Below are 22,768 nucleotides of genomic sequence, written 5' to 3' on the forward strand. Positions count from 1 at the left end.
AAGACTTTATGGAAATTGTACATTTAGGAATTAAAAAAGTACCAAAAAGGTACGAAATGAGTGAACTTTGAACAGGGCGGATGGACAGAGGTAGAATTTTGAAATTTGACTTAAAAGACACCTGGTGCAAAGGAATGAAGGTGAATAGAAAAAATCGAAAAATAGTACTGGTAATGGGAGGAAACGTACGTTTAGTACCGCAATTAGTATCATTTGGTACTTTCTTTACAGATGGAAATATATGATGGGAGACTAAATGATGTGACTAAATGGGTGACTAAATGATTTGGTACTTTCTTTCTAGACGACCAGGTGGACTTTGGGGTATACTCTAAAGATCTAGAACTGGTCGTGTGGAAAAGGTTGCCCGACCACAGCAGTGTGTATGAAGCGGAGATCCTTGCAATTAAGGAAGTGGTGGAATGGCTATGATATAACGTCATAACGATGATTAGCATAAACATTTTCTCAGACATCCAGGCAGCCATTAAATCCTTGGAGATCGTATTTCTGAACACAAAGACTGCCCTCGACTGTCGCAGATCTCTTAGCGAGATGGCTGAACAGTTAAACATTCACCTGTTCTGGATTCCGGGTCACAGAGATATCCCAGGGAATTGTAGAGCGGACGAGTTTGCGAGACTAACGACATATAAGCTAAGTTTTCAGGACCAGACCTGAAGGACAACAAATGACAAATGGTCACAAAGAGGGGGCTGTGAGCATTCCATAACAATGTGGCCTTATATAGACTTGAAGAGATCAAGCGATTTGCTGTCAGTGGCTAGAACAGACGTCTCAGTCATTGTGTCCGTCATGACAGGTCACAGTCCAATCGGAAAACATGCTGACAAGCTGAAGGTTGCCAGCAAAGACTTTTGCAGAAACTGTGAGGCCATCGAAGAGGAAGAGACAATAGAACACCTTCTGTGTGTGTGTCCCGCACTGGCAGACAGAAGGAGTTCCACTTTAGGTTCTCATTTCTATAAGAACTTGTCTGATTTAGCAGGTGTGAATATTCGCAAGTTATTGGGCTTTTTAAAGCGATCATGAAGGTTTAACGGTAGGAGCTAGAAGGCATCTTCTCTTCTGTCCCTGTGGTATCACAATGGACGAAAACGTCTAAGTGAGTCAGATGATAGACTGCCACTTTACAAATGGAGCTAGAGGTCTGAAGTTTGGCATTTAGGAATCACTTGGAAATATATGATGGGTGACTGGGATCTTTTTTCAATTCGTACATTTTGGTACCAATATTGGTACTTTCTGTACAGATGGAGCAAGAGATCTGAATTGTGGCATGTAGGCAAAACTAAGTAACATATGATGGGCGAATATATTGTTTTTTTTCGCAATTTGAACATTTTGGTACCCAAATTGGTACTATTTGGTACTCTTTTTATAGATGGAGCTAGAGGATCGAAATTTGGCAGGTAGGTACAACTAAGAAATATATTATGGTTGACTTAATGATCTATTCAAAATTCGTACATTTTGATACCAAAATTGGTACCATTTGGTACTTTCTCTTCAGATGGAGCTAGAGGTATGAAATTTGGCATGTAGGTACAACTTAGAAATATAGGATGGGTGTCTAAATGTTCTATTCACTATTTGCACATTTTGATGCCAAAATTGGTACCATTTGGTACCTTTTTCATAGATCGAGCAAGGGATCTGAAAATTGGCATGTAACTACAACTAAGAAATATATGATAGGTGACTAAATGACCTATTAAAAACTCATACATTTTGTTACCAAAATTGGTACCATTTGGTACTTTCTGTTCAGATGGAGCTAGAGGTCTGAAATTTGGCATGCAAGTACAACAAGGGAAAATATGATGGGTGAATAAATGATTCATCAAAATTCGTACATTTTCGTACCAGAAAGTGCAAAATAGTACGAAATAGCTTACTTATCTTCGCCTACAGCGAACGTATGTTTAGTTACTCAAACGTATTGTTTCGTATGTTTAGGTAATCACACATACAAAATGATACCTTCTTTACAGAGTGATCTTAATATTTCAAAATTGTGATAAAAGTACACCTTGACTATAAATTTTTGGGTGACCAGAATATTATTCAAAATCATACATTTAGGTAATAAAACGTACAAAGTGATACATTCTTTATGAATTGAGCTAAAGCACTCAAAATTGAGATACGATTATACTTTGACAGTAAATATGGGATAGTTCATTTAGGTACTAAAACATACAAAATGGTACTTTCTTTACAGAGTGATCAAAATTGGTATACAGCTACACCTTGACTATAAATTTTGGCCGACTATAAATTTTGGCCGACCAAAAATGGAACTTTCTTTACGAAGTGATCTTGAGCTCTCAAAATGGGGATACAGCTACACCTTAACATAAATTTTGAGCGATCAGAAGATTTTTATGGAAATCATACATTTAGGTACTAAAACTAACAAAATGGTACTTTCTTTACGAATTGATCTAAAGTGTTCAAAATTGGGATTCATTTATACCTTGATAATATATATTGGGCGATTTAATGATTTTTCCGATATATTGTTATTCGGGGTACTATTTGGTACTTTTTATAGGGAATCCTATAAATCGAGGGACTACATAGGTTTTTGGAAGTCCTCCAATAAAAAGCGGGTGTCATAAACGGGGGCAGCGAAGTGGACCACCGGGTTGCTAGTTGACATTATAAGAGAAAGTTTAATGAACGTGTTATCTGAAGGAATGGCCCTGTCGATTGGCCGCCTCGTTCGTGTGAATTGACGCTTCTAGACTATTTTCGTCACTATTTGGTTAAGAAGTAGTAACTACAGCCTTTGAAAGAACCGAAAGAGAGTCAGTGAAAATGGGTCTGGCAGTAAATGGAGATAAGACGAAATGGATGATTTCAGCTTCCAAAAAGCCTTGCACAACCAAGCATATAAAGAAAATGGAGAAAGTTGCGAACCACAACTTTGAGACAGTCAGTAACTTTATCTACCTCGGCACCGCCCTAACCGAAACGAATGACACCCGTTTTGAGATTAAGCGAAGAATAATATTGGCAAACAGATGTTACTTCGAATTAAGTAAGCAGTTAAGAAACAAGGCCACCTCTCGACAGACGAAGACTACACTTTACAAGACACTGATACTACCCGTGCTGTCATATGGTTCTGAAGCATGGGTACTTGTGAAAGCAGATGAGGCAGTGCTTGGAGTATTTGAGAGAAAGATTCTTCGTAAAATATATGGACCAGTTTGCGTTAACGGAGAATATAGGCGACGTATGAACCACGAGCTGTATGTGCTGTATGACGACGATAGCATAGTTACACGCATCAAAATATTGGGTTGCCCAAAAAGTAATTGCGGATTTTTTAAAAGAAAGTAAATGCATTTTTAATAAAACTTAGAATGAACTTTAATAAAATATACTTTTTTTACACTTTTTTTTTTCTAAAGCAAGCTAAAGGTAACAGCTGATAACTGACAGAAGAAAGAATGCAATTACAGAATTACAAGCTGTGAAAAAATTTGTCAACGCCGACTATATGAACTGCGTTGTTGTATTGGGTTCACCATTCGCACTGTTTGGGGTCAAACTAAGGGTTTTGCCTTCCGAAATAAAACATAGGAAGTTTTATGTTTAAAATTCAAATGTGGTGGTGATTGTTTATTGTGATGTTCTTTTCTATGTTATTTAAATTCATTAGTTATAAGTAGATCGTAGTGTTTAAGTAGCAAATATTTAGGTTTAGATAGCACAATTCATAGATTTAAGTAGCAGTAGTAAGTAGATTAAAATTTAAATTATGAGTATAGTTGATTGTAGTAGATAGACATTGTATTTAACAGGTGGGGGGTTTGCAATATTAGAATTAGTTGGTGTTGTATGTTGTGTCCCGCACTTATGGTTGTTGTGATGTTGCAATTGTGGGTCGAGTGTAGATTTGGTTTTTGAGTCGGTTGTTATTGTGTCACTTTGTATCTAAAATGTTAAATATATTAGTTCACTGTTTCAAAGTTTATTGTTGCAATGTTCACTCTAGTTATATATGTTTGTATGTATGTTCACTTTTTACTTTTCACTTCACTTGGGTTTTCACTTTGAGGGGGAGAGAATACGATGCGCGGGTTTGAGATTTAAAACGAGACTGATCTTTTTTTGGTTGTTGCTTGTCACTTGGACCCCGCGAAAACGGTCAACTTTCCAAGCTACAAGCAACAATTCCAGGTAAACAAATATGAAGTCAAGGCGGAATCAGCGATTAAGAACTTACTTCAATGTACCGTTATGCACAGTGGGTCATGTGCATACGTGAACGCATGTCTGCACATGGGTGCACATGACTTCATGTTCAAACGTACTTTGAACATTCTCCCCCTCCAAGTGACGAAGTGACATCTTACCTTTTTAATTTTGGTTTCTTGCCTGTGAGGTGACTGGGCCGACGAACACGTATCCCCAATCTGTCTCCTGGGCGAAGACGGCTCCCAATCCGGGTTGTACAACACCACTCCTCCGGAGGTGGGCGGAGGCATCGGCCCCTACCTCTACATCGATTGGTTCGTTGCCTCTAGGGTCAGCATCTGCCAAAGAAAGGGATCTTAGGCTGCTTGTGGGGTCGGGAATGATGGGATCTGAATAGGGTCGTCGCGGCAAATCCCGGGTCACCACTGCCCGGATGGTATACATGGTCCTCCTCGACGCATGCCTTGACCGAAGTCTTATTGTTGCCAGACGGTGCCCTCTGCGCTCTCTCGTTGGTATCCCCAGGCGAGTTACTGTGGCTGCCGCGATTCGGGTGATGGTCGATGCCTGGCACAAAAGTACCCGTACCCCAGCCCAATCGTCCTGCTCCTCGGGTGCCAATTCCACCATCGCCGTGGGTACAAAAACAGTGGCCCGGCTGTAAGGTATCTCGACCGGGGGAGGGCCTTGGACGATGGGCATCTGGTTGGCTGGTTCGATTGCAAGTTGCCGTGGGTTGGCAATCTCCATTGGGGGCGGGCTGTAGCTGCCATATGTCTCCCTAAGCTGTGGGGCTCCATGCAGCATTGTGTGATGGCGGTAGTCGCATGTTCGGCAGGCAGTGACCACGGGGCAGTCTGGGGCCAGATGGCTGCGCGCCAGACAGTTCCGACAGTAACTCCGTCTCTCAACTGTCTCGTATCTCTGATACGGTGTCATTTGCCGGAACCGCGGGCATGACCGTATGGCGTGGTCCTCCTGGCAGAGGCCACAGGCATACTGCCAAGATGCGGGGCGATACCTGGGTTCCCGTGGGTCGAAGCGAGGGCGTGTGGGTCTGGCGGGTCGTGGGGACTCTGGGCGAGGTAAATATCCGGCCATTATCTGTAACCAAAATCTCGTGAGTACCGTGTTTTGATGTGATTATGAATTGCTAGGGGTGTCTGAGAATAATTTGACAATCTTAGTTATGGGTCGACTGACTATGCCATTGGAAGTTCGAATATCTACAACTCGAGTGTTCTGATCAACACCGGGGTATGTTTTAAAAACTCGTCCTAACTTCCACTCGGTGGGATATCTCTCATCCCTGATGACAACTAAATCATTGACCTGTATGTTATCTTGCTGATACTTCCATTTGTATCTACGGTGAAGCTCATTTAAGTACTCTGACTTCCACCTCTGACAAAAGTTTTGGGATATAATCTTTAATCTCTTCCACCGATTTGCAAGCGTTATGTCCTCCTCTGAGATGTCGGGTTCTGCCGGGGTCAAAAGGGAAGAGCCTATAAGGAAGTGAGCTGGGGTCAAGGGTGCTAAATCGTTAGGGTCTTCAGAAGCTGGACTAAGGGGTCGTGAATTGAGGCAGGCCTCGATACGTGCCAATATGGTTGACAGTTCTTCGAACGTGAAGTTCATTTTGGGCATAGACTTCTTAAGGTGTATCTTGAATGATTTAACTCCTGCCTCCCACAATCCCCCCATATGGGGAGCTCCTGGAGGAATAAATTTCCACTCTAAATTCTGATGAGCATGTTGCTGAATGGCGCTGCTCTGTAAACTTTTCATAAACTCTTTCTGATCTTTCTTGAGCATTTCTGCTGCGCCTATAAAATTCTTTCCATTGTCGGAATATATCTTTTCTGGGCACCCTCTCCTTCCTATGAAACGAGCTAATGCCGCCAGAAATGATTGAGTCGATAAATCACTTGTTGCTTCTAAGTGGATGGCTTTTGTCGCAAAACAAACAAATATGCAGATATAACCCTTGGTTATTAAACACGCTCGTGCTGTTAAGCTTTTGATTCCGAAGGGTCCTGCAAAATCTACCCCTGTATTCGTAAAGGGTCTGGATAAAGTAGTACGCTCGGGTGGAAGAGATGACATAATTTGGGTCTGAGTCTTTAATCGATATAGGGTACAAACTCTGCAATTGTGTATAACTTTCTTGATCAACTGTTTCAATCTGAATATCCAAAACTCCGTACGGATGAGCCGGGTCATAAGTTGATTGCCTCCGTGCATTGAGACTTTATGAACAAATTCCACTAGAAGGAGTGCAAATCGCGAATCATATGGGATTAAGATTGGATGACGTTCGCTGTACGTCAAAGCTGGCGATTGAACTAAACGACCATTGGATCTAATTACTCCTTTTCTATCTATGAAGGGGTTGAATGGTAAAAGACTACTTCTAGGTGAAAGCCTTTTCTTTTGGGTCAAAGAACTGTATTCCTCAACGAAGTAATGTTTCTGAGTTGCCACTATAAGACGCATCTTTGTGTCTATGAGCTCTGGGCTGGTTATTTCTTGCGATGAAATTTTAAGTGAGGATCTAGTTGAACCTGTGTTACGCCAGAACCTAACTGCGTAAGACAAAACACGATATGCTCTAGCTAAAGACGAAAATCGAGTCAAAGGGTCATCAAAAGTGCCTGTTGCGAATACTTTAACTTGTTTTGCTTCAAGATTAGTGTCTGTATTAACTCGGTCTTGCGGCCACTGATCATGCGGCAATTTGAGCCACTGGGGTCCCGTCCACCATAAATTATGAGCTATTAAGTCGTCAGGAGAACAGCCACGACTTGCTACATCTGCAGGATTATATTCTGAGTCAACATGTTTCCAATTCTCACCGCCGACGTTCTCTAATATCTCTGAAACCCTGTTACCAACGAAAGCGCTCCATGAGCATGGTGGCTTTTGTAGCCAGGCTAGAACGATTGTAGAGTCGGTCCAGAAATGGGTCGTAAACTTTGATAATTGAAGCTTAGGCACAATGGCATTTGTTAACTTTGACAACATAACTGCACCGCATAATTCTAACCTTGGCAGAGAGATTTTCTTAACTGGGGCTACTCGGGTCTTGGCTGCTAGAAGAAAAGTGTCTACAGTTTTATCGATGTGTTCAACGCGTATATAAATTGTGGCTGCATATGCGCTTTCTGACGCGTCGCAGAATCCATGTATTTCCACAATACTAGCAGGTGTAAACCGAACCCATCTTGGTATCGATACAGTGTCTATAGAATGGCTACCTCTCACAAAGTTATTCCAGTTCATTTGAGTCACTGGCTTCAACGAGTCGTCCCATTCTACCTTATCTAGCCAAACCTGTTGCATGATTAACTTGGCTACAACTATTACTGGCGCTAACCATCCACATGGGTCGAAAAACTTTGCTATCGTTGATAATACTTCTCGCTTGGTGCTCATTTGCTTTTCTTCAACTGTAGGGGCCGTAAAAGTGAAATTATCACCTGATATATTCCAACGAATTCCTAGGGTCTTTGTCGAAGAAGCTTCGGAAATATTTAACCAATCTATTGGAAGAAGCATGTCTTCATTTAAATCCTTTAACAAACGTGTGTCATTTGACGCCCATTTTCTTAGCTCGAAACCAGCTGATTCTAATGCGGAGGCTAATTCCCTCCTAGCTGCTGTAGCTTCTTCTATGGAGTGTCCGCCCGCTAATACATCATCGACATATAAATTTTCTTTAATAATTCTTGATCCTAACGGATGAGAATCTTTCACGTCTTCTGCTAACTGGAGAAGGGTCCTAATCGCTAAAAATGGGGCGCAATTTATGCCGAAGGTAACAGTTAAGAGTTCGTAATCCTCAATTGGGTGGTTTTCTGATTTACGAAAGAGAATTCTTTGAAAAGCTGTTTGATTGGGGTCTACTAAGATCTGACGATACATTTTTGTCACGTCTGCATTGAAGACGTACTTAAAAAATCTCCATTTCAACACTTGTAGCACAAGGTCTTGCTGAAGTATGGGTCCTGTATGTAAGATATCGTTAAGACTTTTCTTGTTTGATGTTGGGCTAGATGCGTTAAAAACCACTCTAAGTTTTGTGGTAACCCTATCTGGTTTGATAACTGCATGGTGAGGTAAGTAGTAGTGAGGGGTCTTATATACGCTGTTTGGGTCTACCTTCCTCATGTGTCCTAATTCCAAATACTCTAATATGGCTGCATCATAATGTGCTTTAATATCTGGGGTCTTAGACAACTTTTTCTCCATTCTATGAAACTGTGCCAATGCGATGTTCCTAGATGAACCGATCTCTGAACAGCTTTTAAAAGGTAAAGTTACGATATATCTCCCCGCCTCATTACGTCGTGTTGTATTTTTGTAATTATTTTCGCAATAAATATCTTCTGCTGACCTCAAAACCTTTTTTGGGGTCTCTTCCACCTCCCAAAAGCGAGTGATTATCTTTTCTAATGATGATGCACTATAAAGTGTGATTTGTCTGTCGGATTTAGGGTCTTCCGTAATGGGTCCTCCTATGATCCACCCAAAAACGGTGTCCTGCGCTATAAGTGATCCAAAGGATTTCATAGTACCGCCTTTTGTGAATATAAGGGGTCCAATATCTAATCCGATTAACATGTCCACGGGTCGACTTTCAAAGAATCGGGGGTCCGCGAGACTAAGGTGTGCAAAATCTCCAAATTGATTTTGCCTTAAATTGTGTGTTGGTAAATGAGAAGGTAGGGTCTTTAAGACTGGTGCCCAAACCTCCAGCTCAAAACTAGGATTTACTCGTGAGCAAAGATTGAAGACGCAAGCTTTTGTCGATGTTTCAGAAACTGCGTCGCTTAAACCTGTGACGTGAATTAAATTCTTAACTGTTGGAAGTTGCAATTTGTTTCTAATTTTTTCTGATATGAAAGTTGATTGTGACCCAGGATCGATGATTGCCCTGGCATCATATCTATGTCCTCTAGATTTGATTTGAACTATTGCTGTGAACAAAAGTGTCTCTTTGGGTTGCGGAGTGGGTCTGATTTCCTGAAGTGTCAAAGTCGTTGAACAAGGTGCTTCTAAACAAGGTGTGGACTGTATATTTGGCGATACCGATGGTTGTACTAGGGTGGTTGAAGCGGCAGCACTGGTACTAGGGCGTGCGTATTCGCTAACCGGTTGAGCTAGGGTGGTAGGATCAGTAGCACTGGTGCTAGGTCGTGCTTCCTGTCTACCGGGTTGAACTAAAGTGTTGAGAGCGGCAGCACTGGTGCTAGGTCGTGCTCCGCCTCGTTGGTGTGTGCCTGTTGTAGGGTACTGGCTCTGGTTGCCTTTATGTATCAAACTGTGGTGTCTTTGACTACATTCCCTACAACTAAAACGACTTTTACACTCCCTGACTCCATGATCCGAAGAAAGGCAGTTATAGCAAAGATGACCTGTCTTAACAATGTTTATTCGATCGTTGATCGACCTTTCTAGAAATTGAGGACATTCTCGCAAAGAATGATTGGATTTACAAAGTTGACAAACCGGTTTGTTATTCTGAGCATTATAGTGTGATTGTGTGTTGTTGCTGGGTCTTGAGCCCGTGTTCTTGAAATTGGGATTTACATTTGTTTGAAAACTATTAACTCGCTTTTCCCGCTTATCGTACTCCGATCTGGGTTGATTATATCTCGAATATTGTGGCTTGATATTGCCGACTGATTCTAGGGTCTTGAATTTATGGGTCAAAAATACATCTAATTGATTCCACGATGGAAGAGACGAACAATCTGCTAGGCTGCTTTCGAATTCTTCTAAAAATATTCTTGGTAGTTTGGTTGACACAAGATAAACTAAGATTGGGTCCCATCCCCCCGTTTCTACTTCAAGGGTCTGTAAAGTTTGGGTACAACTACCTATAGTGCGCTGTAATTTCTGGATTGTTGACGCGTTATCAACGGAAACCGAAGGTAAATTAAAAAGAGCTCGCAATTGCTCATTTACCTGCATGCGTTTATTTTCGTACCTATGAACGAGATTTCTCCACGCTATGTCGAAACCCTCATGGGTCAGTGGAACATTGGAAATTATTTCGCGGGCTTCTCCTGCTGTTTTCTGGGTTAAGTGAAACAACTTCTCGACTTTACTTAATTTTGAATTGTTAATGTAAATTGCTGAAAATAAATCCCTAAAGGTAGGCCATTCGCGATATCCCCCTTTAAAAACATCTGTGTCACAGGGCGGCAATCTTAGAGCTGGTGAAAAATCATTAGTGTCTCGCTGTTGGGTCATCGATATTCTCTCCTGTTTTTCTTGATCTTGTTGCTCGTTAAGGGCCAAAATTTCTCCGTTAAGAGAGCTTAAACACCGTTTATAAGTTTCTAGTGCCTGTTTGTAGCTATTTCGAAGCTTAGTTTTATCTATAGGTGTCTCATCCTTTTCCGGAATGCGATCCCTACAATCTAAGTATGCCTTCTTGATTTGATCCCATAAAGAATTGAGTTCTACCCGCGTGATTTCTAACGAATGTATATTATCATCCGACTTAGCCGCGGAGTAAACGGTCTCAAAATCCACTAAATCATCCACACAGTTTACAAATCTTTCGCGTAAATTCTTATCCATTTTGTAATTGGCTTGTATATGTTTTAAATAGGGTCAAAAAACTATAAAACCAAGGAAAATTTTACAACAAAATGTCCTAAAAAAAAACTGGTTATTTGTAGAAATCAAATCTATTTCAAAAAAACCTAATGCGAGAAAAAAAAATGTGTGTCTTGATGATGGGTCAAATATCTAAGGGTCAAACCTGAAACTTTTTACAAAATTCGTAATAAATGTTTTATCTGGGTCACTAGAAAAAAAAACAGGTTAATATTTCTGATGATATCGATTATACAATAGCCGCAAAAAATTGTAAGAAAAATTTTCCTTTCAAATCGCAATACACCAGCAATTTAATTCCGCTCGAATTAAAGTTGCAAAAAAAATTTATTTTTCTCCAAAAAAAATTAAACTTTCACTTTTCAAAATTTGGCATACAGAACTAGATGATTCTTTACAATAATACTGCTTTGACTCGTTGGGTCAATTTGCTTTCTGTATAAAAAACAACAAAGGATTGCACAAACAACCACAGTCCTTTCCGACCGTTTCCACTTAAATTTGTGCAATAGAATGAAGTTTTAAAATTTCGAAGACAAATGAGGCCAGCACGCAATATTATTTTCGTTATTTCTCACACAAAAACAATTCTTGATAAAAAAAAACTTCTTCTTTTCTAAAAGCACTTCGATTTTTCTTAGACACTTTTCCTTTTCTTTATAAAAAATTTCAACAAAAAATCTCGTGGATGTCTGTCCCGAAAATCCTACACACTGCCTTGAAAGTAGGGTCTGCTATATTGGGTCAAATTCACTTGGATCAAATTAATTTGGGTCAAAATTAATTGGGTCAAAATTTATCAGACAACCGAATTAGCGATTCATAATCAGAAAACGATCAAAAACAATATTAAAGTACGCTGGGTAAATGTATGAACTTTTCCTTTTTTGAAAAAAAGGTTATGTATGACGTAATACCCAAGCGCACTTTAATAGAAAAACAAAATGGTACTCACTTTGAAGCTTCTTTTTTGATGTGTGTGTATGTGTGTGTGTGTGTAGGTGGGCGCTTGGCTTGGGTCCAGAATTGTGTGTTGGCGCCTTTTGCAATTTTTGTAGCTTTGTGTCGTTAGAGTCTTGGATTTTGTTGTTTTAGTGTTTTTGATTTGATGAAGTTTTGGGAATTTAACCGTTGTAGCGGGTTTTTCCGTTTTTATCCCAGAGCGTAGATTTTTTGTTTTTGTGTTTTTACACGGAACGCACGAATTTGATTTTGTTGGGGTTTTTTGAAAATGCACAATATTTTATGTTTGATAGAAAAAGAAAGAATTAGTTTGGGATAAGATTTACAAATTTATCGAGCAACCCATAATTCTGTTTTAACACTCTAATTTGTTTTTTAAGTTAAAATACTGAAAAATTTATGATTTTTAGAGAAAAAAATTTTTCAAAATATGTAGAAAAAATTAACATAAATTTTGGGTTGGACGATAAATTGTTAAATTTTTCAATTTTTTAGCTCTTTTTTTTCAATTTAACACAAAGAAACTTCTTTAAACAATTTAAAAATTTTTTGATTTTTATAATTTTTTTTTGAAATTCCACTTTTTTCCACTTCTGTTCCACTGTGCGGGTCACTTTACGTTTTTTTGGGTCTTTTGCACACTTCTTTTTTGATTTACCACAACTTCTAATGATTTTGGGGTCAATTTTTTGCACATTAAAATTTAATTAATTATTTTTATTTTTACACGGGTCACCCTGTTGATTTAATTATCTTTTATTTTGTATGAGTCTTCTTGTCCTTTGCAACTGTGTTATTCTTTTTTTTTTGTTTATTTCTTTTTGATACCGCTTTGGTTGGATTATTTTATCAAGAAATTAATAAAATAAATCCAGAAAACAAATTATGGGTTTCCGAAGCCGCTTAATAAATAAAAAAATTATTTTTTTTGTGTTGCTTTTAATAACTATGGCCAAATTCCTTTTATATGTGTTTTGTGACTTGTTTTATGTTGGCCGTCCGTCCATACGTGTCTGTATGTACGGTTGTGTGTAACCAACCCTTTTTTCGCACTTTTCTCTATTACTTTTGCTTTTAATTGGTGGGTCACTGCACTTTTGTTGTTGCGAATTTTTTGTGTTTCGGTCACTGGGTCTTTTGAAATGAAAATGAATTATTTTTGGGCAGAAAACAGAAAATTTTTTTTGATTTTTGGTTTTTTAATTATTTAAAAAAACCACTTATCCGGTTCGAAGGACCAAATGTTTGGGGTCAAACTAAGGGTTTTGCCTTCCGAAATAAAACATAGGAAGTTTTATGTTTAAAATTCAAATGTGGTGGTGATTGTTTATTGTGATGTTCTTTTCTATGTTATTTAAATTCATTAGTTATAAGTAGATCGTAGTGTTTAAGTAGCAAATATTTAGGTTTAGATAGCACAATTCATAGATTTAAGTAGCAGTAGTAAGTAGATTAAAATTTAAATTATGAGTATAGTTGATTGTAGTAGATAGACATTGTATTTAACAGGTGGGGGGTTTGCAATATTAGAATTAGTTGGTGTTGTATGTTGTGTCCCGCACTTATGGTTGCTGTGATGTTGCAATTGTGGGTCGAGTGTAGATTTGGTTTTTGAGTCGGTTGTTATTGTGTCACTTTGTATCTAAAATGTTAAATATATTAGTTCACTGTTTCAAAGTTTATTGTTGCAATGTTCACTCTAGCTATATATGTTTGTATGTATGTTCACTTTTTACTTTTCACTTCACTTGGGTTTTCACTTTGAGGGGGAGAGAATACGATGCGCGGGTTTGAGATTTAAAACGAGACTGATCTTTTTTTGGTTGTTGCTTGTCACTTGGACCCCGCGAAAACGGTCAACTTTCCAAGCTACAAGCAACAATTCCAGGTAAACAAATATGAAGTCAAGGCGGAATCAGCGATTAAGAACTTACTTCAATGTACCGTTATGCACAGTGGGTCATGTGCATACGTGAACGCATGTCTGCACATGGGTGCACATGACTTCATGTTCAAACGTACTTTGAACACGCACATTTGGGTTTCAAAATTGATACCATTTCGTACTTTCTTCATAGATGGAACTAAAGGTCTGAAATCCATTAAGTAATATTGCATATGTACCACAAACTCGCCTTTATACAACCCTTGGCTGTTTGTATTAGGTCTAAAATCCATAATTCAAGGGGTTTCATGTGGAATAATTGTTTTAGCATAACCCCATCCTATGGTGAAGGGTGTGCTTAATGTACATATGACATAAGTCCAATCAACCCAATTTAGTTTTACTCTACACTTTAACAGCGACTTCATTAGTTGAACCAGTATACAGAGTAGCCCAGCATTGACTTTATTGCGGGTAATTTATCCATGTCAAGTGGAAGGAGATAGAAACATTTCATTCTCGTTCACCAGTCTTCCCAGAGAAATCGAAAAGATATTGAAAGGTGGGTGTACAAATGTTTAATGCCAGCCATTACTGCTGCTGCCATTGGGCTTCACAACGCCTGCTTATCTCTAGCACAACAAATGCAATTGGAATGAAGAAAAAAAAATGTGGAAAAATCTGATTACTTCAAAAATATATCTTTTAATTGATGTTGTCGGTAAGGCAGCAGCTGAAAGTAAAGTCTAACAGAGCAAAGCATTGGAAACTCATATCGAAATGACTAATTCAAATTGAAAAAAAAAATCAAAAAAATAGATACTGGCTGCGATAGATACACAAGTGGTGCAACTTGATAAGCTAAATTAATCGCAGCACTTAAAACCAAATTTGGGAAGTTGACGATTTTTATGATGATGTGAATGAAATTCACATTGAAACACCATGTAACAGATTTAAAATATCAGAACAATATCTTGTGGCAAGGTAAAGGGTGATTTTTTTGAGGTTAGGATTTTCATGCATTAGTATTTGACAGATCACGTGGGATTTCAGACATGGTGTCAAAGAGAAAGATGCTCAGTATGCTTTGACATTTCATCATGAATAGACTTACTAACGAGCAACGCTTGCAAATCATTGAATTTTATTACCAAAATCAGTGTTCGGTTCGAAATGTGTTCATTCACCGTTCAGCGATGAGGCTCATTTCTGGTTGAATGGCTACGTAAATAAGCAAAATTGCCGCATTTGGAGTGAAGAGCAACCAGAAGCCGTTCAAGAACTGCCCATGCATCCCGAAAAATGCACTGTTTGGTGTGGTTTGTACGCTGGTGGAATCATTGGACCGTATTTTTTCAAAGATGCTGTTGGACGCAACGTTACGGTGAATGAACACATTTCGAACCGAACACTGATTTTGGTAATAAAATTCAATGATTTGCAAGCGTTGCTCGTTAGTAAGTCTATTCATAATGAAATGTCAAAGCATACTGAGCATCTTTCTCTTTGACACCATGTCTGAAATCCCACGTGATCTGTCAAATACTAATGCATGAAAATCCTAACCTCAAAAAAATCACCCTTTAGATGGTTAGAGAATATACAACAAGGACGTGAAGTGCAGCCGAGCCGAGTTTGATATGCCCTCCAATATGGATAGTTTTCGAATTGAAAGAGAATATTTCCTGGACCGAACATTACTTTGTAACTTCTGATATATGGCGATACTTCTGATAGATATAGCGATAGAGACAATCGTACTGGATCAACGAATCGATAAAAAAGTAATGCATTAAAATCTACTCCGTTCAATTGACTCTGTTTAGAAACGGAGTGTTCCATTCATAATATGCCTCTTGACTTCAATTTCACGAAGCACAGTGGAATAGAATCGAAAAAACCTAGTAAAAAATATGTCATTTGAGAACGGTTAGAGATAACACTTTGAATGCTGAAAACTGAAGTGTAATCGAGATCATGTGCAAAATTTCAAGGCCCAAGATGGTCCGGTCGCCTATGGCATGGCCGTCAAGTTGGTAACCACGGCATTTCGAAAAATTGTTCGGCCTGCCAACTTTCCTCTCATGGTCCGGTTACCAAAATTCTAATTTTTTTATAGAATTTTTTCGATTCGAATTTTCGTTTTCAGAAAAATTCAATTTTTCCACTATTTTTTTTAATGAGTTTCGAAAATGAATTATGTGTAAAAACAACATATAAGTGAAAAACTATAGTTCTCTAATAAAGATTGAAAAAATATTTAAGAAAAGACGAATAAAGACAAGTTTATTAATTCTTTTTGAATTTTGCAGATACAAGTGTATTTAAAAATTTTAAATTAAATTTTGCCCGTTTTTTTTTTGCAAAAATTTCAAAAATCCCGCTATGTGAAGGCTCTGTCTATAATCATATGAAAATATATGACAAAGGTTGATGTCATCGACAAATGAAAACCTTATATTCAAAGTCTGGCTCAATAAAAATGAGAAAAAGAAATGGCATATCCTTGTGGTAGATCTGCAGTTAGACTGTTATTGTTGTTGTAACAGCGTGTTATGTTCTATCTATTGTCTGCTTGGTTCTGTTGAATATCCAGATCCAGAAACTCTGCCACTAAAGGGGCGTGCATCCAGAGGGATCTGGGTCTGAGTCGAGAAGATTTGGCAGATCAGTTAAACATATGACGTGTGTTTTGTAGTCCCAGATCATCAATCCTTACTCTGTAGCAGTTGAGGTGGCTGCATCTGTCGGATCGTAATTGAGCCAGAACTAATCTTGTTTGTCGGGGAAGGAGACGGTCGTTCTCCAAGGACCATCGAACTGTCGCTGTCAATTTATTCATTAAGCTCAACATTTTTCTCATGGTAAAGTACACGAAAAAACAATGTCTGCAAATTAAAAAAAAAAATTACTACCGAAATTTAAAGCCACTGCTACTTTAAGAGCGTTGAATCCAATTTTGACGTAGCTAATTTTTAGCTTAATATGTTCGTCAATAAGCAAAATGTGCACCACGAATCAACTCTTCATCCACAAAAAATAACTGTTTCTTGCGGTTTGCATGCAGGCGGCGTCACTGGACCATACTTCTTGGTCGACGATGACAATCGTCACGTTACCGTGAATGAACAACACTAAAGCACCATGCTCACTGATTATTATACCCACCACCAAAGGACAGGGGTATATTTATTTTAACATTCTGTTTGAAACTCATCAAGATATCCATTGCGGACCCTACAAAGTATACATATATACTTCTGATCATTGTTATATTCTAGGACAATTTAAATATGTCCTATCCGTCTGTCAATATCTTAACAAAGTAAGATATTGAGCTGAAATTTTGCACAGTTCCGCATTTCATTATTACGCAGATCAAATAAGGCTATATTTAGATATAGCTGCAATATAAACCGATCTGCGGATTAAGGTTGTTAGGCCGAAGAAGACGCATTAATTAATGGATTGCCCTGGAATTCAAAAAAGGAACAAATATGGTCCAGATCCAACTATGACGAAAGGTGGTTTACATATATACCCGAGGTGATGCGTATCAAAAGTTCGGCCCGGCCGAACTTAGCGCCTTTTTACTTGTTTTTTCTTTCTTTGTGAAGCGGACATATTGTAAAGGTACGTAATGTAAAGGTACCTAAAAGCCCAGCTGTTATCTTTTCGGCAACACTGGTTTAAATAGCTCACGCACGTTTCGTGTTTTGTTTCACTGTCAAACATCTTCAGTTTGGTCTATAATTTAATCACGCATCGTCTAACAAACGAACAACGCTTGCAAATTATTGCATTTTATCATCAAAATGAGTGCTCTGTTAAGAAAATTAATCGCGCGCTTCTTCCATTTTACGACTTAGCTCATTTTTGGCTCAATGGGTACGTAAATAAGCAGAATTGTCGATGTTGGAGTGAAGATCAGCCAGAAGCATTGCAAGAGCTACCAAGTCGCAATTTGGTGTGGTTTATGGGCTGGTGGCATCATTGGACCGTACTTCTTCAAAGATGATGCGAATCGTAACGTAACTGTGAATGGTGAGCGCTACCGTGTGATGATATCCAACTTTTTTTGCCCAAAATGCGAGAGCATGACTTGCATGACATATGGTTTCAACAAGACGGTGCTACAATACATGCTACAAAGCACGCATAACAATGGACTTATTGAGAGGCAAGTTCAGTGAACATTTTATTTCACGTTCGGGATCGGCGATTTAACGCCGTAAGACTAATTTTTGTGGGGCTATGTTAAAGCTCATGTCTATAAAGACCAGCCCGCTTCAATTCAAATAAAGACTTCATGCATTTTTTATACCCTCCACCATAGGATGGGGGTATACTTTCGTCATTCTATTATTTGTAACACCTCGAAATATGCGTCTAAGACCAAATAAAGTATATATATTCTTGATCGTCGTGACATTTTAAGTCGAACTTGATGTGACCGTCCGTCTGTCTGTCGAAAGCACGCTAAGTTTCGAAGGAGTAAAGCTAGCCGCTTGAAATTTTGCGCAAATACTTCTCATTAGTGTAGCTCAGTTGCGATTGTAAATAGGCCGAATCGGTTCATGTTTTGATATACCTGCCATATAAACCGATATTGGGTCTTGACTTCTTGAGCGTCTAGAGGGCGTAATTCTCTTCTGATTTGACTGAAAGTTTGCTCGTAGTGTTTTGATATCACTTCCAACAACTGTGCTAAGTATGGTTCAAATCGGTTCATAACCTGATATAGCTGCCATTTTGGCTGTAATTTTGCACGTGGTGTTTTGGTATCACTTCCAACATTTGTGAGAAGTACGGTCCAAATCTGGGATCTTTACTTCTTGAGCGTCTAGAGAGCGCAATTCTCATCCGATTTGGCACAAATTTTGTACAACGGCCTTTTGTCCCCCATGGCCTTCAACATACGTGTGCAATATGGTCCGAATTTATCTATAGCTTAACACAGCTCCCATATAAACCGATCTCCCGATTTTGCTTCTTGAGCCCCGAATCGCACTATAACTTGATGTAGTTACTCTTCCTCCTCCGTCCCCATTCATTATTCTTTGTTTGCCTAAAAAGAGATACTGCGCAAAGAACTCGGCAGATGCGATCCATGGTGGAGGGTATATAATATTCGGCCCGGCCGAACTTAGCACGCTCTTGCTTGTTTTAATTTGGTTTCTTTTTTTTCAAAAACTTTCCTATAGCTCTTCAAAAAATCACCCTTTACATTATGAGGTCGCAGCTTAATATTTCGAAATAATAAAAGCAGATGACTTGGTTAGTATACCCCCCATCCTATGGTGGTGGGTATAAAAATTACTTATGGGAGTTGTTGTTTTCGCACATTTAAATACGTAGCTTGGGATGGATATTTCTTTAACGCGTAAATATTACTACACTTTGTCTATGCCTTAGAAATGCTTGTACGAGGCAGGTTTTTGTTTGCGGCTCTAATGATTTTTGTTATTGCATTTTTGCCTTTAAGACAAAACTTTAACAATTGTCGTTTTCCGATTGCACCATCTACATTCGACCCAGCTGTTTAACATACTGACTTCCCTTTGCTCAGTCAAAAATAAGGAAAACATGTTGTGTGAGAATGTTTTCAATTATGTACAAGCCCATGGCCCTGCTTGGGATTATTGTTTTGTAAACACGTACACAATGCAATCGTGTGAGTATTTCTGCCCATCACTAGTCTATACGCTCAAAACCTCACTCTTTCTATCCAGAAGGAATATAACAAGAGAATAATTATTGGTCCGGTAAACGAATAATTGTTTGAGGCAATCGAAACACATTTGCCACTTAAGAGTTGTTGGTTTGACATTAAGAGAAAGGTTATTTTGCCTTAGACGAAGCTGCTAAAGGGTTTATAATACACAAAGTTACTAACGTTCAATAATGCTATGTTAAGGACTAACGTTTGATATGTTGAAGCGAAACGTTACACAGTTACAATTAAAGAAAAACTTCATAATAAAAGTATTTTGTTTGTCGTAAAAATGTCTCAAGCGTTTTTTTTGCGTGTGTTAATACGATAAACCGAACTGAAAAAGACCCTTTTGTAAACTTATGATCTATGATTTAAATTTAAGCCTCCTCTGAGTGCCTCAAAGGCTGCATCTCAAGTAGAGCATATTTACTAGGCTAAAGAACTCCCAGCATAAATCAGTTTATAATCAGTATTGAAGAAAGTTCTAACCGCATTCCAAGTCATAGGTTATGCTTAACAATTTGTGCTATAAACAATCCTATTGAAAATGTTATCAACCAGATATGTTGCATGGTGTTATTGATGAAATTGACTTGTAATGGCTGAAATTAAATTGGTGTTTGTTTACCTAGTATATCTTAGAGATAATTTTATTGTTTAATAATATGTGCTTTAGCATTAATTAATAAATGTTCCAAATGTCATTTCCTCAAAAGATAAACGGCAGGCAGTCAAAAACAAAAACCAGGCACAATTGCCCGGCTGTTGATGGTATGGTGTTTACTAATTGTTTTTGAAAGGTTTGAGCTGAGGAAAATTTAAAATGCTATCCACAGACAAGCAGCTCCTACAGCGCGTCTACATATTTAGTTGGGGACACGACCTGGATGCCGTTTACCCTCTCCCCCCCTTCCTTACTTAACAAATTAAACACGCACAATGGGTATTTCATTAGGTCTGGGAAAGCCAGCCAACAAAGAAACTTGCTTATAATTAAAATGTTTTCATGCCACCGTTTATTTTTTTCAAGTTTTATTATTTCTTTGGACTTTTTATTTCCTCTTTGGCAAAAAGTATGTGAGGTGTCTTAAACATGCAACAGTCGCCACACCATTGGGCATGTTCTCTGGGACTCCATTACCATTTCTTGTCCATGCGGCCAGGCGGTGGTAGGTAGGTAGGTAGGTAGGTAGTACCCCATTGGGGATTTTCTCTGGCGAATGTGTGGTGAAAACAAACATCGAATTAAACACTTTATAAAAGTATTAAACGAGTTTTTTTGTTGTTATTATTGTTGCCTTCATTGGCTGCTGCTGCTGCTGTAGTTGGTTCTCCTTTGAGGTCCATCTCCTTTTGGGGGAGATGATCCTTTGATGTGAATTTAAAGACACAAAAACATGTTGTTAACATTAATTTTCTCCCGCGGCATGGCAACAAATAAACAACCAACTTTGAGTAGCCAGGCTTCGCAAAGAAAGACAGACAGACAGACGGATACTTATAAAGATGCTCATATACACCTTCAATGCGCTGGAGGTGGTCATTCAAGGAATTTACACTGAAAAAAGTTGAATACTGAACAAGTGAAACGGTTTAAAAGACATCCAAGGCAAACGATAAAGACCGCATTTAAGAGACAAATTATCATTTTTATACCCACCAACATAGGATGAAGGGTATACTAACCTAGTCATTCCGTTTGCAACAACTCGAAATATTGATCTGGGAACCCATACATATACATATTCTTGATCGTCTCGATCGTCGTCATCTAGCCATGTGCGTCCGTCCATCTGTCAAAAGCACACCAACTTTCTAAGGAATAAAGCTAGGCGATTAAAATTTTGCACGAACACTTCTTATTGTTGTAGGTCGGTTGGGATTGTAAATGGGCTATAACGGTCCATGTTTTGGTATAGCTGCCATATAAACCGAACCTAGAACTAGACTTTTGAGCCGCTAGAGGGCGCAGTACTTATTCGATTTGGCTTAAAGTTTGCACCAGGTATTTTATTCCTCGAACTGTGCTAGGTATGGTCCAAATCGTTTTATAACCTGATATAGCTCCCATATAAACCGATCTCAGGACTTGACTTCTTGAGCCACTAGAGGGCGCAGTTATTATCAGATTTGCCCGAAATTTTGCACGAAGTGTTTTGATGTGACCGTCAACAACTGTATCATGTAGTATTCAAATCGGTCTATAACCCGATATAGCTCCCATATGAACCGATCTCGGATTTTCATTCCTTGAGCCGTTAGAGGGCGCAATTATTAACCGATTTGGCTGAAATTGTACATGAAGTGTTTGGGTTTGACCATCAAGAACTGAGCCAAATATTGGGTTGCCCAAAAAGTAATTCGGATTTTTCATATAGTCGGCGTTAAAAAATTTTTTCACAGCTTGTGACTCTGTAATTGCATTCTTTCTTCTGTCAGTTATCAGCTGTTACTTTTAGCTTGCTTTAGAAAAAAGTGTTAAAAAAGTATATTTGATTAAACTTCATTCTAAGTTTTATTAAAAATGCATTTATTTTCTTTTAAAAAATCCGCAATTACTTTTTGGGCAACCCAATATTATCCAATTCGGTTCATTACCTGATGTAGCTCCCATCTAAACTGATTTCGTATCTTGACTTCTTGAGCCTCTAGAGGGCGCAATTACTATCCGATTTGAGTAAAATTTAGCATGAAGTGTTTTTTTCTAACTTGTAACTGCGCCAAGCATGGTTCAAATCGGCCCATAACCTGATATAGCTCCCATATAAACCGATCTCGGAATTTCACTTCTTGCGCCGCTAGAGGGCGCAATTATGAACCGATTTGGCTGAAATTGTACATGAAGTGTTTGTTTTGACCATCAAGAACTGAACCAAGTATTATTCAAATCGGTTCATGAACTGATATAGCTCCCATCTAAACCCGATTTCGGATTTTGACTTCTTGAGCCGCTAGAGGGCGCACTTATTATCAGATTTGACTGAAATTGTGCATGATATGTTTTTTTTCTAACTTGTAACAACTGCGCCAAGCATGGTTCAAATCGGCCCATAACCTGATATAGCTCCCATATAAACCGATCTCGGAATTTCACTTCTTGCGCCGCTAGAGGGCGCAATTATGAACCGATTTGGCTGAAATTGTACATGAAGTGTTTGTTTTGACCATCAAGAACTGAACCAAGTATTATTCAAATCGGTTCATGAACTGATATAGCTCCCATCTAAACCCGATTTCGGATTTTGACTTCTTGAGCCGCTAGAGGGCGCACTTATTATCAGATTTGACTGAAATTGTGCATGATATGTTTTTTTTCTAACTTGTAACAACTGCGC

General features: G+C 38.6%; 1 protein-coding gene and 1 long non-coding RNA gene across 5 annotated transcripts in view; both read right to left on the bottom strand.

Moving 5' to 3' along the window:
• LOC106082288 (zinc finger protein ush) overlaps nucleotides 1-22,768 on the bottom strand; it is a 570,300-nt gene that overhangs the window by 346,593 nt on the left and 200,939 nt on the right. The gene's annotated exons all lie outside the window — the stretch shown is intronic.
• LOC131996393 (uncharacterized) lies at nucleotides 4,504-13,855 on the bottom strand. Its single transcript, XR_009397834.1, has 3 exons — nucleotides 12,896-13,855; nucleotides 11,822-11,924; nucleotides 4,504-5,337 (listed from the first exon to the last, which is right to left on the bottom strand). It is a non-coding gene; the product is annotated as an uncharacterized LOC131996393 (long non-coding RNA).

This window comes from Stomoxys calcitrans, chromosome 3, assembly GCF_963082655.1.
Source record: "Stomoxys calcitrans chromosome 3, idStoCalc2.1, whole genome shotgun sequence".
NCBI lineage: Eukaryota > Metazoa > Arthropoda > Insecta > Diptera > Muscidae > Stomoxys > Stomoxys calcitrans.